This window comes from Choristoneura fumiferana, chromosome 23 (assembly GCF_025370935.1).
Source record: "Choristoneura fumiferana chromosome 23, NRCan_CFum_1, whole genome shotgun sequence".
Classification (NCBI taxonomy): Eukaryota; Metazoa; Arthropoda; class Insecta; order Lepidoptera; family Tortricidae; genus Choristoneura; species Choristoneura fumiferana.
Window position 1 is genome coordinate 18,215,283 of NC_133494.1, and position 19,431 is coordinate 18,234,713.

Here is a 19,431-nt window from a genome sequence, read left to right on the forward strand (position 1 = left end):
CCCCAACAAATACCTACCGCGGCCGGCAGGGAAACATTTCTTAAATTTTTTTTTATAAAACTTTCGTATTTTTATTTGTTTATTTAGATTTGCATATGCTGAATTTAACTAGAGTGCAATCTGATCCAGTTCACACCGTACCTAGCTACATTATTATTAGGACTGCGGCTGCGTTGCCGGCCTTGCAATTTCTTTCCATTTGCATGAGTCAAACTTGACCAAAGTTCAGAAGAAGAGGGAATAAAATTTAATTTGAAATATAAATTTATATACTACGGAACCGTCTCCACGCAAGTTCGACTCACACTTGTCCAGCTTTTTGTGTGAGTAGAACTCATTATTTTTGTGGTAACGCCTAAAATATTACGTAGGTACTCCCTGGAAACTCAAGTGTCTACCATATTCAAAAAATACAGCCAGTCTTGTGATAAATGGACTACCAGCTTGCTGAGTCATTAAATAGGGTCTTCCGTTGCCTTCCTTTCGTTACCCCCTAAAAAGGCTAAACTCACCACGAAGTCATTCTTAACAATGCTCCAAAAATATCTGGAATGCTCACGTAGTAACGTGCGTATTTATTTTCTAATCCTAAGTACACAGTTCTGCCCACGAACTAATAAAATTTGCAACAATACAGCCAGTAAATGCCCGCTGCTAAATAATTATACACTTCACGTTTTCGCTCTGCAATGAACTAGTTCATAACGTTTTTAAAGACAGTCATAGCTCTAGAATTTGGCTTACCCACTCATCGTACGATAATCAAAGTACGTCCCACTCTCGACGTTAGGTATGTTAATGCACTGCCACCGACGCATATGCGTTTTCGGAACTTCGTCCAGTGCCGCTGTCATAATTATTCATACATTTTGAACGCACATGCGCGTCGGTGGCACCTGTGGGAGTCAGGTGGCAGTGAATGCGTTGAGCTAAATTTGTCTTCCGTTGGGTTCATCAGGTTGAACAGTATAACATACACGCGCCATCAAATATTTCAGAGCGGCCAAGGTAGTCAGAAATATCGGAGCATGCACTCTATTCTCAAGGCATTCGAGTTTATGCAGGTGGTAGGATCTGCAAGGTCCGCAGGGATTGCTACCACCATCTTGCTCGCTAATCCTGCCGTGAAGCAGCAGTTCTTGCACTCGGCGTGGAGAGTAAGACAGCCGGTGAAATTACTGGCACTTGAGGTATCCCATCTTAGGCCTCTAGGTTGGCAACGCACCTGCAATACCCCTGGTGTTGCTGTCTATGGGCGGTGGTGATTTCTTACCATCAGGAGACCCACTTGCTCGTTTTCCACCCAGACGAATAATAAAAAAATGCTCCAGTATTTTTGATCTTCTTGGCTGCTCCTTAATATATAATGGCGACTATACAAACAAGAAATGAAACCGACACCTAATACTTATCTTTTTTTAATACCTACAAATATGGTCATAAAGATCATCACTATCCGATCTTAAATAAGTTCCACTTGTTGGGCGCAGGCCTCCTCCCGGAATGAAAGAGTTAGGGCTGTAGTTCACTCAAGGGCGCAAGGATTGGGAACTACACACACCATTGAATTGCTTCGCAGGTTTGTGCAGGTTTCTTCACTATGGTTTCCTTCACCGTAAAGCTCGTGATAAATTTCAGATGCAAGCCAAGATCCGAACCCACGTTTTTCTGCTTGAGGGACCTTTGGGCAAACCGCAGATCACCACTGCTATTTTACAAATATGGTAATATACAAAAAATTATGATCAATACGGACATGACTGTATGGACCAAATTTCTTTGCCCTTCTAAGTAAGAACAAAAAAACCGGCCAAGTGCGAGTCGGATTCGCGCACGAAGGGTTCGGTACCATTATCTAAGTATACAACATTAGACATTAGCAAAAAAACACGTTTGTTGTATAGGAGCCCCCTAAAATTTTTTTAATTTTTTTATTTAGTTGTTTTTTTTTTAAAGTAAATATACGACTTAATCTTCTATGAATATTTTAAGCGCCTACCTGTTGCCGTTATTAATATCGAGCAAAAAATAACAAAAAATCACTTTCGTTGTATGGAAGCACCCTTGAATATTTATTTTATTCTGTTTTTAGTATTTGTTGTTACAGCGGCACCAGAAATACTTAATCTGTGAAAATTTCAGTGTCTAACTATAACGACTCAAGAGATATAGCCTTGTGGCAGACGGACGTATAGACAGACAGACAGCGGATAATAGTAAGTTCCGTTGGCTCCTTTGGGTACAGAACCCTAAAACCTACAGTACAGCTAGAATATTATGTTAATGTCAGTCGGGACTGGGGGTGTGTAAAGAACGATTTGCGAATTTTCATTTCTCATAACACAAATTAAAATTTCAATCTGTCGAAATATTGAGAACGTATAAAAACAATATGCATTAAACAAATTGCTGAATTTCTCAAATCATATTATTCAATAAGCATAATTGTCTTATGCATACTAAAGTTCTGTATAATAGTCATGCAGCATAATTAATCAAAGTTCGTACACACCATTTTTATACACACATGGAGGATAATGATCGAAAAGTTTAAGACACCTGGCAAAATCCAACAGCAAAGTTCATTGTGAAGCAATTTTATCCGGACTGATATAAAAAAAATACCTAACATCTAAATCTTCTGAACCTAACCTATCCGAGTCGCTTCTGCTCCGAACCGTCTTGCTCGCTCGCTTCGCTCGCATGCACAAATTAATGTTTTTTTTTGCATTTGGCACGCATGATGTTATACCGTCTAATCATATAGAAATGTTGTTATAGATTATTATATTATTAACCGAATATTCTAAATGAAATTATTGAATATAAGCATTATAGCAATTGTTATGACTAATGAATGTTATATTATTTAAAGCTCGGTAAATATGACGATTGAATGGCACCAGGGACTGGTCGGTTTTCTCCGTTTTCCCTCAAGATTAAAATGACCAAGAAAAAGAATACCGATCTTGTGTCGAATGACATTAGCAAACTAGTATAAGTGTAGTCACATAGGTGTGAGTAAGATAACCGTACATTTTAATCCTATTTTAATCTACGTTACTTTGAAACTCTTAATGGTTCTCGCTCTCGCTCCATGTTGACGTCAAAGTGACTTAAACACGTCACTTACCAAGTTAATTAAGCCGTATAAAACAGCCGGGCCCTGATTGGTTTAACCCACAATCGCTCGTAAAAACTTAGCCAATCAACGCCCAGATTAAAACGATTCTTTGATGGATATCTTGAAAAAAGTTTGGTATTGACCAGTTAAACGATCGCCAAAGGGGCTACAGGCCCTGTTAGAAGAGTAAAATTCGAACTTCGTATCTTGGCGTACAGTCACCAGCATTTATATCTGCCAAAGCCGCTGCGGAACCTGTAAAAATAACTGACACGTCCTTCCCGTCCTAGAAATAGAGTCGTATCAGATATTTATGCACGCTTGTTGTGTCAGATATTGGTGCTGGTGACTACTATTGACGTTTATATTATTTAATCGAGAGTAAGAAGCACGTTACGATACGAAATTCGTTTTCGGAAAAAGAGGGTGCTATAAGTTTGACCGCTATGTGTGTGTGTGTGTGTGTGTGTGTGTGTGTGTGTGTGATCCTGATATTCCACGGGATAAGTATAAAATCTCGAAATTTCAACCATTGGGCTTAGTCATGAAATTTTTGCACGGGTGTACCTATTATATACAACGTTAATGTATTTTTTAGGAATTCCCACGGGAATTACTATATCCCAGAATTTCAATACAACTGTTGGTTTTAATGGTTTACGCGTGCGAAACCGCGGGTAGAAGCTAGTAGGTAATCTATAAAATGAAAAACAACAGAGAAACAGGGAACAAAGGCCGAACTAATCTTTTTTTTAAAAGATAAGACGCAACTTTGAGATCAACCCTCTGCATTAATTAATGCGGCCATTATAAAAAGTTGTCGAAGTATCCAGGGAAAGGACTTCGAGACTTGGCGACTTTTAAGTTGAGAATTTATCCACTTATAGTTCTTCGTTCACCCTAGTTCTAAAGCTATTTGAATTTTAAATAACTTTTTCACACTTATTATAGAAATCAATGCATGAGAAATAAAAAGGAACATTTTATTTGCACTGTTTCTATGTAGTCCCCTCGCAATCAAACTGAACTTGTTCATGCAACTCATTTTAACCTCGACTTAACTATTCACGCTCGCCTTTGGCTCGGGTGGATATAAGCGCCTCGGTTAAAATGGCACGTTTAATGCACTTGTTGTACAGTCTACTATTTTAGACTATGTTTGGTCTAGCGAGCCATATTACAGCTCACGCTAGAAAGTAAGCTTTTTCTTTTTTCTTATTCTTGAGTTTTTTTTGGTAGGTATTTATGTGCAAAATTACATTTCAAAATGATTTTCTAGTCCTTCAAATTTAGTTTCATTTACTGCTTTAATCTCATTTATTTGTCTTACAATTTATATCCTACTCGGCTCCTGATCGTCTAGATCTTATCTTTCAACTTATATAATGTCATTGCCACATAGTCAGTGTGGCCTCTCCGTCATTATTATAAAACAGGGACCAGACAATGTTAGCCAATGGCTTTTCCCCCTAACCATCTTAATCGGAATAGATTGATGAACAACCAATGATTCTTCATTTTTAGATGATAGGCTCTCAAATTTTACGCTTCGTTGATGATATTGGATGATTATTTCTAAGAACCGATGACTAATAATCTAATTTGTGTTTGATTGATTGCCTTCACCGAGTTCATTTTGGACGATTATCTTGGGTTTCCTTCATGCTGACTTATATTTATCTAATAATAAGATGCTTAAGTTTTTATGAGCTGCTTTGAAATTCAGGATTCATTATAGAGTGTTTTTTCACCATAATGTAATAAACGACCGGTATTGACGGACTTTTGGATATTTATCATTCAAGGGACGAAATAAAAAGTTTAATTTGGAAAATCGTAATCTTGGCTAAGCACCCTTCCTAAAATTGATGGAATTTATTTTTTATTTCACCCATCGCCTAAAGAAATGAACAAGGGATGTTTTTTTGTAGACAACTAAAACTGTATTGTGTAGATGCGTTCAAATGGTTTGATGGTTTTTGAAAATCAGCTCCTAAGGCACTCCTTTAAAAAAGTACTGCGATATTATTCCTTACTTCACTAAGTAGGGGTAAGTAAGAGGATATTGTAAACGTTGCCTGGAAGAGATCACTCTGAAGCGATAAGGCCGCCTCTGTGTATATACCTTTTTTTTGTATTGCTTGCTATGTGTCGGTGTGCAATAAAGAGTTATTGTATTGTATTGTATTGTATTGTAAATTGTTATCGCAGTACTTTTGGAGACGAAGGGAAGAGTCAATTTTCATTTGTTTCAGCGCGAAAGAAGTTGCGCTAAAAAGCTAGTTCTAGACACAAATAAACACATACGCTCGAAAAACATAACCCTCTGTCGGGCAGTCGGGTAAGCAATCGGGTAAAAATGCATAACTTCTTATAATAATATTGACTGAGAGGTAATGCAAAGAGAAATACAAGATGTTGCCAGAGCGTTGCGTGCAATTTCCATTAAGGATAGAGTAGCTTTCAAAATAATTATTTTTGAATCGATTCAGTAGTTCCAAGCATTAGCATTTACTTAAAGTTACTGTTTAGTAGATGTTGGTGTTATTTTATGTTTGTTAGTTACATATTATTACAACGTAGTATATACCTAGTGCCATCCACGAAGACGCGTGTTTTTTTTTCAAAATTAGACATTAATGACATTGTAATAAGAACCACGGCACGCGTCATCGTGAATGACTCTACCTATACATAGTAGGTACTTTATTATCAATATTAGTATTTAGTAAAATAGTGTGAGTAGTCATTTAAGTTTATTAGGTACCTATATAACATTATTTTGGCTATTGGATAAGTTGGTGTTTATACATCTCAACTTATCGAAATATCTAAGAGACATAATTATGATAAATCCCAGCTCTGTCTACGACTTCGTCTGTGTAGGCTAAGTTCATCAGTTTCATAAAACACAACGTGCCTTGTTTATCTCTTCGATTATAGTAATTTTGATTACTTACATTTTTTTGAATCTTAAAACTCGTAAAATATTTGCTTTATCCAAAACAAAAAAATACGAAATAGTTTTTAGGGTTATGTATTAAAAGGGTCGAAACGGAACCTTATTTTGAACAAACGCACAGCCAAAAGATCAATTCTACAAATCTTTGTTTTGGATTTGTTGCGTAAATGAATACCCTAGCCATTAGTTTTTCTCAAATATTTATCACGTACAGACACTGACCTATTACAGTAAATTATAAGTAGAGTAGAGAGTAGAGATAATGCACATAGATGTAAAATTGATGTCATTGAAGATACGGCAATGGAAACCCCGCTTATGACGTACAAATAGGTGGATCGTAAAAAGGATTGGCAGGCCGTAAATATGTACTGCCTCGCATTTGGGGTCGATGACACCGCCCGTGCGCATAATATGGCAATAAGGGAGATAGTGTGTGAGGGTATAAATTGACAAAGAAGATTAATAGCCAGTTAGGCAAAATTGACTGGGCTAGCTAGGCAAAATTAACTATTCCAGTTAAAACACAGTAGATTAGATGGTATAGGTATAGCAGTGGCGAAGCGTTAATAGAACCCTAATTCCATCGGGTTGCCTAATTTTACAAAAAATATTATACTTACTATAATCCTGATTTTTTTTTAATTTTTCGACACTCGAATTAATGAAAATTTGCAATTTAAAGTTGAATATTCACATATCATTTCCCAATAAATCACTGCTAAACCGGTATGGTATCAGATTATCTCAAACTGCCTTTATTTTTAAGATTTTAACGCAGTTAAAAAAACTAATTTCCTGTTACACTCTTAAAAATATTTTCTTAAGCTAGGAAACATAAAAGCAATCCAAGCCCCAGTATATGGGATCCTGGACCATTCTTTATAAGAAATATGTCCCGCATAAATTAAATCCTAGCTTTTCTTTACCCACATGTTTCTCTCCTTTTTCTAAAAAAAAATATATCTTTAAGGAATATTTATTAACAACCCTTGAAGATTTTCATTTTCGTTTTATATTCTTATCTTTAGATTTTACTCCGAAAGAAGATTAGATAATAAGGAAAGGAAACGCGCTGTTTCCAAGAAAAGCAGGTAGAAAATAACTTAAATTGGAGAAGGATTTTGCTTGTATTAAAATTAATAAAATAGAAAAGTGTTTCGGGTTCTGACTGAATAATTAAATAAATAACAGAACAGTATGTTTTGCTTTAAAAATGATAATTGTTCGAATAAGGCCCGTCATACACATGCTAGTAGCTTGCACATTTTTGTGCAAGTAGTTCGCACGTTTGTGAAGTGTATGCTATGAAGTTTGACGGACGCACGCCAGCTACAGACATAAAAATGTGCAAGCTGTTTGTGTGTATTTCAGGTCTAAACTAGCAATTTTTGAAAATGTTAAGCTTATTACGATATGAGTACCTACTTGCGACCGGACTTTTCTCAAGCTAAAACTCGAAAACGCGCATTTTCCGATAAATAAAACCAAAACAAGTTACTTCGAATTTTTGGCCCGACAATTCCCATATAGCAAATTTCATCGAAAACTTGTAGCTGTTTTATTGATCGTGAAATTAATATAAATGAAATGAAAAATGACAATTAAAAGTTTTAATTGATGCAGAAACAGTATAACATAAAATACAGTGTCAGGGGGCCCCAAACTAGGCAGCGCCTGTATCTTGGGCACCCTGAAGATTTGGTATTCCAAACAAAAAAACGAATTACAGTGTTCTTAATTGGTAGGTTATGGGTTCTTAATACATACTGGAGTTGATCATTTAAAGAGATTGCAATATACCCATATAATTATGCTCATGATTGGCTAAGAATTAAGGGCAATAGGTACATAGATTTCTCGTGTTAAAACAACATTCGTCAAGAAGTATGTATATGTGAGAATACAATACTTACTATATTAATTTAATTATATTCTTTCTTGAACACACCAAAAAAAAAACAAAAAAGGATAGCTAAAGTCAGGGATCGAACATGGATTCTCATTATTCCGAGATGCGTACTTGCCTATACACCAACTTTGGCAGCTAGCATTTGGCAATGAGTTACAAAATTGTACTTTAATATGCTTTGTGGATCTTTTTGTCGCTAAGCGCCATCTGTTAACAGTCGGGGAGTAAAGTTTCCGGGTTTAATAGTGATACAATAGTACTTATTTGAGTGAATATAAGGTTGGTTATTATTTTGATTTCATTTAATTTTAAGGGTAGCTTTTTAGGACAAATAAAGTTACCCTAAGTCGTATTGTTACAAAAAAACAAATCAACAATTACATTTGAACCAGTAAATACGAGGTAACTCAGTGTAATAAACGCGATGTATAAGTTACAAAAATTCGTTTGAAAGTAAATTATGATACTTAATATTATTTGGAGTTGAAATAAAAATACAAAAAGACTCCAAATAACCAATCATAATTTGATTGCTTAGTAGCGACATCTCTTGTCTGGGTGAGCGGTTGGTTCCGATAGAATGTGACGTCTCTCGATGAGAGCGAAAAAATAGATGTCGCTAGTGCTGCTGCATAAGTAGCGTAGTAGAAATAAGCAACCTGAGATATGTATGCATAGGAAAAATTCGTGTCTAAATTCCTGTCCAGCGGTGGTGTAGGGTTATAGCACGCAGCACGGATTGCTGAGGACCTGGGTTCGATTCCCAGCGCTGGTCTCTTTTTCTGTTTTTCTGTGCATCCATGTCTCAGTTTGTATTTCGATATGGTTTCACGGATACCCGTAAAAGTAACAAATTTGGAGTTGAAATAAAAAATACAAAAAGACTCCAAATAACCAATCATAACTTAATATTAGGTAAATTGTGACACAATATTCGCACCCATTCGCGAGCAGCTTAGTATAGAAACATAATTATATGGTCAATATTCAAATGCATGCGTAACCTCACCAATTAATTCAGGTAACCATTACCGAAGATATGTTTGGGTTATGTTAGTACAAACAGAAGATCCACAAAATGCGAGAGCAAATAAAGATAAAAGAATAAAATAATTGTATACCCTGCTGAAATGTAGGCAACGTTGTGCAAACTTACGTTTGCTGCTGAGTAAATTGGAATACTCTCTTAATAAGGGTGTTTAGTACGAATTTCTTTCGGTGGAAGAGCAATGTCGAGTTTACCGACTGTTTTTGTAAGCATAGCACTGTATCTGGAAGAAATTGTACTAATTTCGGAGGTTTACTTACGTGACTACGTTCTCTCTGTAGACAACCCTCGGCGGGTTGTTTTTCCTGAAAGAAGGAAAATGGGCGTTAGGCATATCTCAATAATTTTGCGTTCATATTTTAGAGAAAAAACCAGCCAAGAGTGTGTCGGACACGCCCAAAATAGGGTTCCGTAGCCATTACGAAAAAAATAAGTAATATTATTCTAAGGATTTCGTATTTTATATCTACGGAATCTTCCAAGTTTAGGTATATTTACTCTTAAACTACTAATAATTCTCAAGCAAACTTAGCCGTTATAGTTTTCCTTGAAAGTTTGATATACTTCCTAACATTCTGAATTTTAAAAAAAAAATCTACCCACCGGTATAGATTTTAGAGGGGGGACGGGGACGCTCAATTTTAATGAAAATTGGCACTTTAAAGTTCATAGTAGCATGAAGTGCAGTGTAGTGTTTGACAATTATAATAATAATAATATTTATATTTCTTTATTTATGAATTAATCCCATTATTACATTATATTATATCACACTTACATTATTTTACAGAATTATATTGAATTAAATTAAATTACATCAAATTTAAATTAAAAAACAAAAATAAAATAATATAAATCACAAGATAAATCGTACTGAAACTAAATTAAAATGAAATTACAACAATAATAATAATATTTTTTTTTTTACTTTTATTTTCTTTAAAAACCGGCCATAAACATTAATTTGTTTTTAAGAAAGTCTATCACGAATAATTATTGGAGTAGACACATTAAATTATATATTAAAAAGGGTTCTATCAGACAACATTATTAATTTTCATTCAATTTTAATGAAATAATCGAGAACAACTAACAAAAATGCAACGTTGCCAGCTCAGCAGGTATAAAGGCTCTTAATGTTCTGGATCATGCCATTACTCGACTCGCTTACTCTTTTACCAAAAGACCATTGCCTCTTTCGTTCGTAATCATAACATTCGTGTTGCGTTAATCGTTATTCGTGTCTGATTGGTCAAATAGCTAAATGAGCCATTGCAAGCAAAACTGAATACATCGGGAGTCGCAAAAAGGACGCAAGATTTAAATTTGCCGCCATTTTTGTATTTTAGTGCTGGCAACCCTAAAAAAAACTATTTGACAGCTGAATGTTTAGGGTTTGTAAAAATGGCGGGTTTTACGAAAGATCAACGCGTTTTTATTATTGAACAATATTTCAAAAGAAGTTTGGCGTGTACGGTTCGAAAATTCCGTGCAAAATATGGTCGGAATATTGACTTGACTTCATCAACTGTGAGCAGAGTGGTTGCATAATTCAGGGAGAGTGGATCAATTCATGATGTTCATTCCACTGGTCGTCCAAAAACAAGCCGTTCAAATGGCAATGCTTTAAAAGAGGAAATTCGACGCTGCAATGGAGAAATTCAAAATGGTCATAGAAAATTTTGACAAAAGAATGCGTATGTGCCAGCAAAGCCTAGGAGGACATTTGCCTGACGTATTATTCCACAAATAACCCTATTTTATGTATTTCAAGATTTTATATACAAATATATTATAACGAAAAAAAAATGTGCTTTTCATTTATTTTCACCAGACAGATTGTTGAATCTTGAATATACAAGGCAGACCTTCATTGTCAATGAGAACGTGCCGCAAGAAACTTGTCAGAAAGTTATTATTAACCGACTTAAAAAAAAAGAGAAGGTTATTAATTCAGTTGTATTTTTTAACTAAAACAAAATTATAATTACTTTTTTAATGTTTTCAACTTACAACTCAAAAACAGAATGCATTTCAAAGTACTTAAACTGTATATTTTAGTGGTTTGTAGAAACCTATTAAACTTTAGCTTCAAACAAAATTATTCAGTGGGATCCATAACGTACGGAACCCGCATTTCATTTCCATTAATATTATACATGCTGCATGCTGTAAGAAATTTAGATTTAAGGTGTACATTTTGTATGCTGTAATTTAACTAAATGTGTCCTGGAAATCAAAATGCATATTTATAACACCTTCTGTTAACCACATTTATTAATGCAAATAAATAAATGAATTAATTAATGCAAATTATACCTATGTACATAAGGTATACTTAGTTTGCGTTTTCTGTTCATTGGATTAAGAATTTTCAACTGACGAAACATACACCCTTACGATTTGTATATTTCTGAAGAGAAGGTTTGTATATATCGGCGGCTGATCGTAAAATCCGCCAGTTCACGAAATTCGTAAGCATATCGTGAAATGGCGCCATTTCATGAATTGGCTAAGGGACATCCGCCATATCGTTCAAAACTCACCGTTTAGGCAGATCATAAAATTCTAAGGCATATCATGAAACGCCGCCATTTCATGATTTGGCCAGTTTAGGCAGATCATGAACTGCCTAAGCATATCATGAAACGCCGTCATATCGGTTTTGCCACTTAACCGGCCGCGGCCGCGGCACGCTCGCTTCGCTCGCTCAACTCGTGCTTTGTGGTCACAATTCATACCAACCACTCCTCGCTTCGCTCGTTTTACTTATTTTTTCTTTTTTTCGCATATCACGATGTGCCCGGTATAGAGTTAGGAATATCGACGAATGCGTTGCTCTAATCGATCTGCCGTGATGTGCCTGGCCAACTTTTAAGCATATCATGAAATGGCGCCATTTCACGATATGCCTAGGAATTTCGTGATCTGGCGGATTTTACGATCGGCCGCCGACATATAGACAAGTAGTATCGGTGATAAACATAATTCTAGTGACGTATTTTTTATACAAACGCAAAAAGCAACCAGGCCCTATACTAGAAGTGCAAAATTCTAAATTCGTATCTCGTCGTCCTGCTGACGCTTAAATTATTTAATACGAGAGTGAGAGGGACGACATGATACGAAATTCGATTTCACAGAACACACAGAACACATCTGGAGACCCTGTTTTTCCAGCTCGGAATCATGGACTGAGTCTACCTCCCAAATTTTTATTGAAATCGGAGTGTTACAACGGTAGATAGAAATGCTCCTCCATCTACCTAAATAATAAGAGGTCTACGTATTGCTATAAACAAAAATTTCACACATGGGTATTTTGGCAGCGCAAATAAACGAAAATATGGCTGAATCGAAAACATTCCAGCTGTTAATCGACCTATTTTGACGGTCTGGAGGTGCCAGTCGAACGGTTTCAGCTGAAATAATAAACGTGTGCCAAAGTTCGGCAAGAATCATTTTCACATCAAAAGAAAGTATTTTAGGAATGTTTCCAATATCACTGAATAAACAATCAGTTATAATGCACTTCATTAGCCATAATCATCGTATTCAGTTGATTGGAATCTACCTACTGTTTATAAACAAGAAATTGTTTTTTTTATAACCCTGATTGACCGTGAAGAAATAGCTCAAAGCAGCCTGAAGTACCAGGAGAAGCTGACAAGCCACGTCAATAACCTTGCCCAAACTCTGAGCTGAAGTGGAGGACGCCAACATACCCAATTAATCAGACATGACATCCCTAATATTAAAAAAAGATCCCAGCAATAAGTTAAAAAGCGGGTCGCTGGAAAGAAATTTCCCAACAGTCTATGGCTCTCATGGATAACATTTTAACTGATGCATCAGTCAAATAAGAAAGTGGCCTTGAACAGTTTTCCATGCAGCAAAATCATCAAAAAAAAATTGATACCTATCGCACCTGATGTAAAGTAAAGTGTAGTTTAATGAACTAAAAACAATTCCTTGCTCACCTGCGACCTTACGATAGCTAAGTCGATGCAAAATATGCGTGTTCATGCAGTTCCTCCACCTCCACACTGTAAGAGCACACACAAATCACACAAACCCATCTATCACCAATATATTTTGCAAAAGCTTAGGTTTCGTAAGGTCGCGGGAGAGGAAGGAAATTCTTTTAGTTCATTGATATGGACCTCCGCAAAGTAACGCATGATTCAATAAATTATTTAAAGTGTAGTTTCTCGCTGATTTCGACGTTACTTTGCGGAGGACCATATCAATGTAACCCATGAAAAAGGTATTCCGAAAAGATCGAAACTAGTTGGACCGTTTCTACGAGGTAAATTTAATATTTTTTATCCATGCAAGCTATGTCTGTCTTCCGGTTCATGGTCGTAACTCGAAAAACTATTTTTTTTACAATTAACTGACCGTTTAACCGCCATCCTCACCTGATGACAACTTTTCTCCCCCGTTTATCTGAATGCCCATGACCACTCCAACTTACCTATTCTTCAAACTGTGTTAGTCTAAAGATATAGGGGCTTCGAGTCGTGCCAGGCTATATGCTACACGGTTGCCATAGAAACGGGGTAAACACAAACCTCAAGGTAAACGGACGAAAATAGTCGGTTAAGTTAAGGCACATGTTACCATACGTTAGATTAAGTTAGATGTAGTAATTTAAATGTCTATTAGTCTATATGTTTGTCTAGTATGTAAAGCGAGCGACAAGGATTTTTAAACGTTTGGAAAAGGGGACGATTTGATTTTATTTTTATTTTAAACGGTCGGTTATATGTAGCATAAAAATAAATATCATAAGACACTTGATACTACTTAACCTAGTCCCAAACTAAGCAAAGCTTGTACTATGGATACTAGGCAACGGGTAAACAATTATTTTGTAAATGTAGGTAAAAACCTGGCCTCTAAAATTCCTGATAACTGTAATCTTTATATTCCCCCCACAAACCCTCCATGTAATTCTCTCAGTTTGTTGCCAACCGATCCAGCTGAAGTGGAACGTCTTATCATCAGCTTGCGGGCCGACTGTGCGACCGGCTGGGACAATATCCCCAGCAAAGTTCTTAAACAATCTAAGGATGTACTAGTGCCGCCGATTACGCACATTTGTAATCTAGCAATAAAAACTGGTAGCTTTCCTAACGTACTTAAAAAAGCAGTGATACACCCAATTCACAAGAGTGGAGATAGAGCCAGTGTTACAAACTATAGGCCGATTTCGATTCTAAGTTCTATATCAAAAATTTTAGAGAAAATACTAAACGACAGACTGATTTCCTACCTTAACAAAAATAAAATTATTGCACCTAATCAATTCGGCTTCAGAGCTGGTATTTCCACGGAGGATGCCGTCACAGCTTTCACTAACTCCCTTGTTAGTAAATTAGATACTAAATTACACTGCTACGGCATCTTCCTGGATCTTTCAAAAGCTTTTGACACTGTCTCTATCTGTACTCTTATATCGAAGTTGGAAAATATCGGAATCCGTGGCCAAGCTCTAGAAATTTTCAAAGATTACCTGACAAATCGCACTCAATGTGTAAAAATCAGCTCTTTTTGTAGTAGTGACGAAGTCCTCTGTTTTGGGGTCCCTCAGGGGAGCATCTTGGGTCCGACTCTCTTTCTTGTATATATTAACGAGCTGTGTAACCTGTCCATCCCAAACTGTGAAGTATACACTTATGCTGATGACACTGCCCTACTCATATACGAAAGTTCTTGGGAAAAAGCAAAGCACAGAGCGGAATATGCACTTCTCAAGGTGACGGAATGCCTTACTCGCAATAAGCTAACCTTAAACGTTGATAAATCTAAGGTCATTCGCTTCTCGTTACCAAATTCTCCAAGTCGTTTAAATGATTCAGATATTATAAGAGCTCACTCATGCATCTCACAATCCTCTAACTGTGGCTGCACAGCCCTCTCTGTTGTATCTAGTTTAAGATACTTGGGTGTGTACGTTGATCAGAAGCTGGACTGGCGGGCGCACATCGCAGCTCTCTGTATGCGTCTTCGCAGGTTAATTTATATTTTTAAAGGACTTAGGCATACCGCACCGGTCGATACCCTACACCTAGTCTACTTGAGCCTATGCCAGTCGATAATTACTTATTGCATCCCTGTCTGGGGTGGGACCTACAAGACGGCACTTATACAGGTGGAGAGAGCGCAGAGAGCCATCTTAAAAGTAATGCTCTTCAAACGAAGATGTTATCCGACGGTGCAATTATATTCTGACGCGAAAGTGCTCACAGTCCGACAGTTATATATACTCCGTACTATACTACGCCAGCACTCACTGTTGCCTCTCGACATTAAAATTTCCCAGAAGCGACGAGGTCACCCTGTATGTAAAATCGTCCACTGCCGTACGGCGTTTGCTCGTCGACAGAATGCTGCACAAGGCTCTCGTCTCTACAATAAAATTAATAACTTGAAATCTATCTACCCATTGTCAAAATTCGAAGTGAAAGTCAAATTACAGAATTGGCTCCAGGGTCTATCTTACCATGATACAGAAAATTTGTTTGTAAAGATAACTTGAGTGTATGGGCAACAATATTCAATATTTACTTAAAATCACAATGACATATCTACCTCAACTATTACAGTTAGATTGTAAGCATCCCAACGTTCATCCCATTGAAACCTATCACTACTGAACCAAAATTCTTGTCACCGAGGGATGACGTCCTATCATTATTTTTGTCATATATTTCATTTTTACTACTGCTTAATGTGCTGTTACATTGTCCAAGAACATGTTTGTTTAAGACATTAATTTCGGACGAACTCAAGCCCCTAAGGCACAGGTTTAAACCTAGTTTAGGGGTCGAAAGCTCGACCACTTACTTAAGACCCTTTTGTACAAACTTAAGTTTATGTTACTTGTAACACTTCTTTTTGAGTACAATAAACATTATTATTATTATTATTATTATTATTTTGTATTTATGTAATTTGCAAAATGCGAATAAACGTTTTCTATTTTTATTTCTTATTTCTTTTTTTATTTCTTATAGGTACTATTATAGATAAATACATAATTACATAGTTAAATATGTATTAAACATCTAAGACCCGAGAACAAACATTCGTATTATTCATACAAATATAAATAGATGTTTATTCGCTTTTTCATAAAAATACATTAGTAATTCAATTTAAACAAATAAAAAAAAACCGGCCAAGAGCGTATCGGACACGCCCAAGATAGGGTTCCGTAGCCATTACGAAAAAAATCAAGTAATATTATGTGCGTTATGTAAGTGTTAAAATCAATTACCAGAAAAAAAGAGTATCTTCACGGCACTTACGTCCTTTTGTTGAGAAGCGCAGTTTTTCGGCAATAACTCAAAAACGGTATATCCGATCATGTTGAAACCAATTTTTGTTGAAAGTATTTATTAAGCGTTACCTTTCCATATTTTTTGCATAGTTTTTGGACAAACGGTTAACAAAATAGAGGGGGAGGGCACAATTTTTGTTATATTACTTTCTGATCTACTGACATAGAACTGTCTCTACGACTCATGCTAATATGGGAAGTTAATAGTAGTTAAATGTCGTTTAGCACCGTTAGTTACTTGCACTAATACGTTTCCAATACCGCTTAGATTCAAGCCATCAATCACGTCAATTTTGACACTTTCATTCGATTGACATTTTAAACTGTCACAAGTCATCAATGCTAACTGACAAATGCGAATATGAGTACGTATAATTATGAAAACGTGTGTGTGTGTGTGTGTGTTTGTGTGCGCCAACGCGCCACATGCATCCACCGACCGGTTTCCCGCAACTCTCACGATGTCGTCAGTCTACCTGGTGGGAGGCCTGCCAATTCTTTGTCTTCCGGTTCGTGGTCGCCACTCTAGACTTTATTCCCCCAATGTTTATCTAAGTTAGGGCTAAAATAAAGTTTTTATAATAGAGTTGCATCTTGAATATTGTACTAAGACGTCAAATACCCTCCGGAGCCGTTTAAAACCATATTTCTTCGGTAAAATATGGAATAGAATTATTTTAATACATTCGCTTGAAAGAAAATTGTTAGGTAACAGAGATTAACGGACCGTTAATGAGCCGTGAGGAATTTAAAATTAATTACTTCCCCGGCCTTTGGCGTTTTGCTAATTGAAAATTTGTGTCAGTCACAGAACTGTGTCAAAGTATAAAAGCTATTAATGTAACTTCCTTTATTTTATTTGGGAGTAAGTTGAGCTTGAAATCTATACATAGTATGTGGGCTATTTTTTATTTTGTTGTCGATATTTTTTTTCTCAGATTTCAATGCAATTTGATGAATACGGTATTTGACTATTTTGTATATGTATCGAATAGAGAAACAATTATTAAGCTACCTTTACAAATAACAAAGTTATGAGGGTTTGAAATTCAAGATTAGACAGAGAAAGACATAGGGAAACTGTTGTCCCTCGGCCATAGTTGTACCTCGGACAGTCGTCTAAATTTAAATGTTCCCGCATTATTTTAATATCATGTGCTATGTCATTTGAACCGTCGGCGGGAAGTATCGAAGTAAAGTTAGTAATGAAACGCAAACGCTGAATGAGCTGTGTCATGTATCATGAAAATAAAAATCCTTTTACAAAAGTACTATTTTTGAACTTTAAATGAAGCTTATTTATTTAATGCTTTAATTCTTCGTAATAAAATTCAATAAACCATGTTGAAGTTAGGTTCATTAGCTACAGAATAATAGGGCTGTTTCAGCCTAAACCTAAATCGATGTAAGTTTTTGGACGCATTTTTACCTAAAAACTGGCTACGTTGTACCTAGGACACTAAAAATACGTTGTACCTTGCCCAATGAAATTTAATAGTAAAAAATATATATATTTGGTTCCGATCAAATCTACGAAAGGATTAGCGAGCAAGATCGCTCTGTCCATTGGAGGACAATTTGGCCAGGATCTAGTGTATTTTTCCAATGTTCGGTAAAAAATCTAAATGGACAACCAGTTATTATTGACTCATTTTTGTCTTGATTAAGAGAACATTTAACAAGTCAAATGAGGTTAATTTTTCCAGTACACTAGTGGCGGATTCTTAGTGTTTAAAAGACGAATCACGAATATCATTAAAAAATTTATTAAAGAATTTACTTTTTTTGATTGGCAGTTTTTTAATTCAATATATCTAGAAAGATAGAGAATATAGAGAAGATATAGATATAGAGAATATATCAAATTAAGAATGAATAAAAAATGGTTTCGATTTATCGAAAAGTTGATTACCAGGTAGTTTCGATCAATGAACTGAGCAGTCTGTCGAAGTTAACAGGAATCAAGAAGGGGTCACGAACTTCAAAATACCGATTTTTATAATTCCGAATGTTTTAATATGACTATTCCGATTTTTCATAAATCCGATTTTTATAAATCCGAAATTTAAAAAAACCTAATGTTTAAAAGTACGATTTTCAGAATTCAGAATTTTAATAAACCGAACAATAAGAAGTCTCAGTCAGAATAAGAATACTCAATAATAATCCGAAATGTCATAAATACGAATTCCGATTACTAAAATACCGATTTTTCAAAATTCCGAATATCATTGCACCGATCAATAATAAATCCCGACTTATTAACTTACTGTATACTATATGTAACTTATAGGTTAGATTGGCCTAAAACAGTATTTACTGTTATTGATTTTCAGCAATGTGACACAAGGTCGACGGAGCTCCTATTTCGCGCAGTTATGGCGCTTCGCGCCTTGTCGCAATTCTAACCTAACCTAACCTAACCTAAGTATGCAGGTCAATTTATCTAAATTGATTGATATCAATTTGAGATTCGAAATCAAGATTCCGATTATTAAAACCACGAATTTTATTTTGCCGAATATCGTATTTCCGAATTAGCGATGTCATTTCTGAAAATTGATAATCGGAATACTGTACGTCGGGTTAATAACATTTCGTGCTTTTCCTTCTTCGGAGTTTTATAAATGGGATATTAAAAAAATCGATATTTTGAAATTCGGAAAAATAAATTTCGTGTTTTTAAGTAATCGGAATCGGCCTTAGGAATTGTGAAAATTGGAATTAGCAAATTCGGAATAAAATATTTCGGAGTATTTGGGTGTACCCATCAAGAAGAACACGATATATACTTAACATTGGAAACTTGACTATTAGTGCCAGTTATAACATAAAAATCAAATAAAATACAAAACAATACTTACAATACCTCTCAGTAAAAATCATTTTGTAATTAAATGTTGCTTTAGCGAGGCAAATTTTCATGATTTTGACACATTGTTCACTTGAACATAATTAGTGCGACGTAGATTTATGAATAGACGAGGGTGCTAATTAAAACGCGGCTGGCAGGAGCATTAATCTCTTGAGACAATCA

At 35.7% G+C, this 19,431-nt stretch overlaps 1 protein-coding gene across 1 annotated transcript in view; it reads right to left on the reverse strand.

Moving 5' to 3' along the window:
* LOC141441079 (potassium voltage-gated channel protein Shaw-like) overlaps positions 1-19,431 on the reverse strand; it is a gene marked incomplete in the record, with an annotated part of 155,735 nt that overhangs the window by 67,425 nt on the left and 68,879 nt on the right. Inside the window, 1 exon segment of the mRNA XM_074105717.1 lies at positions 9,307-9,351.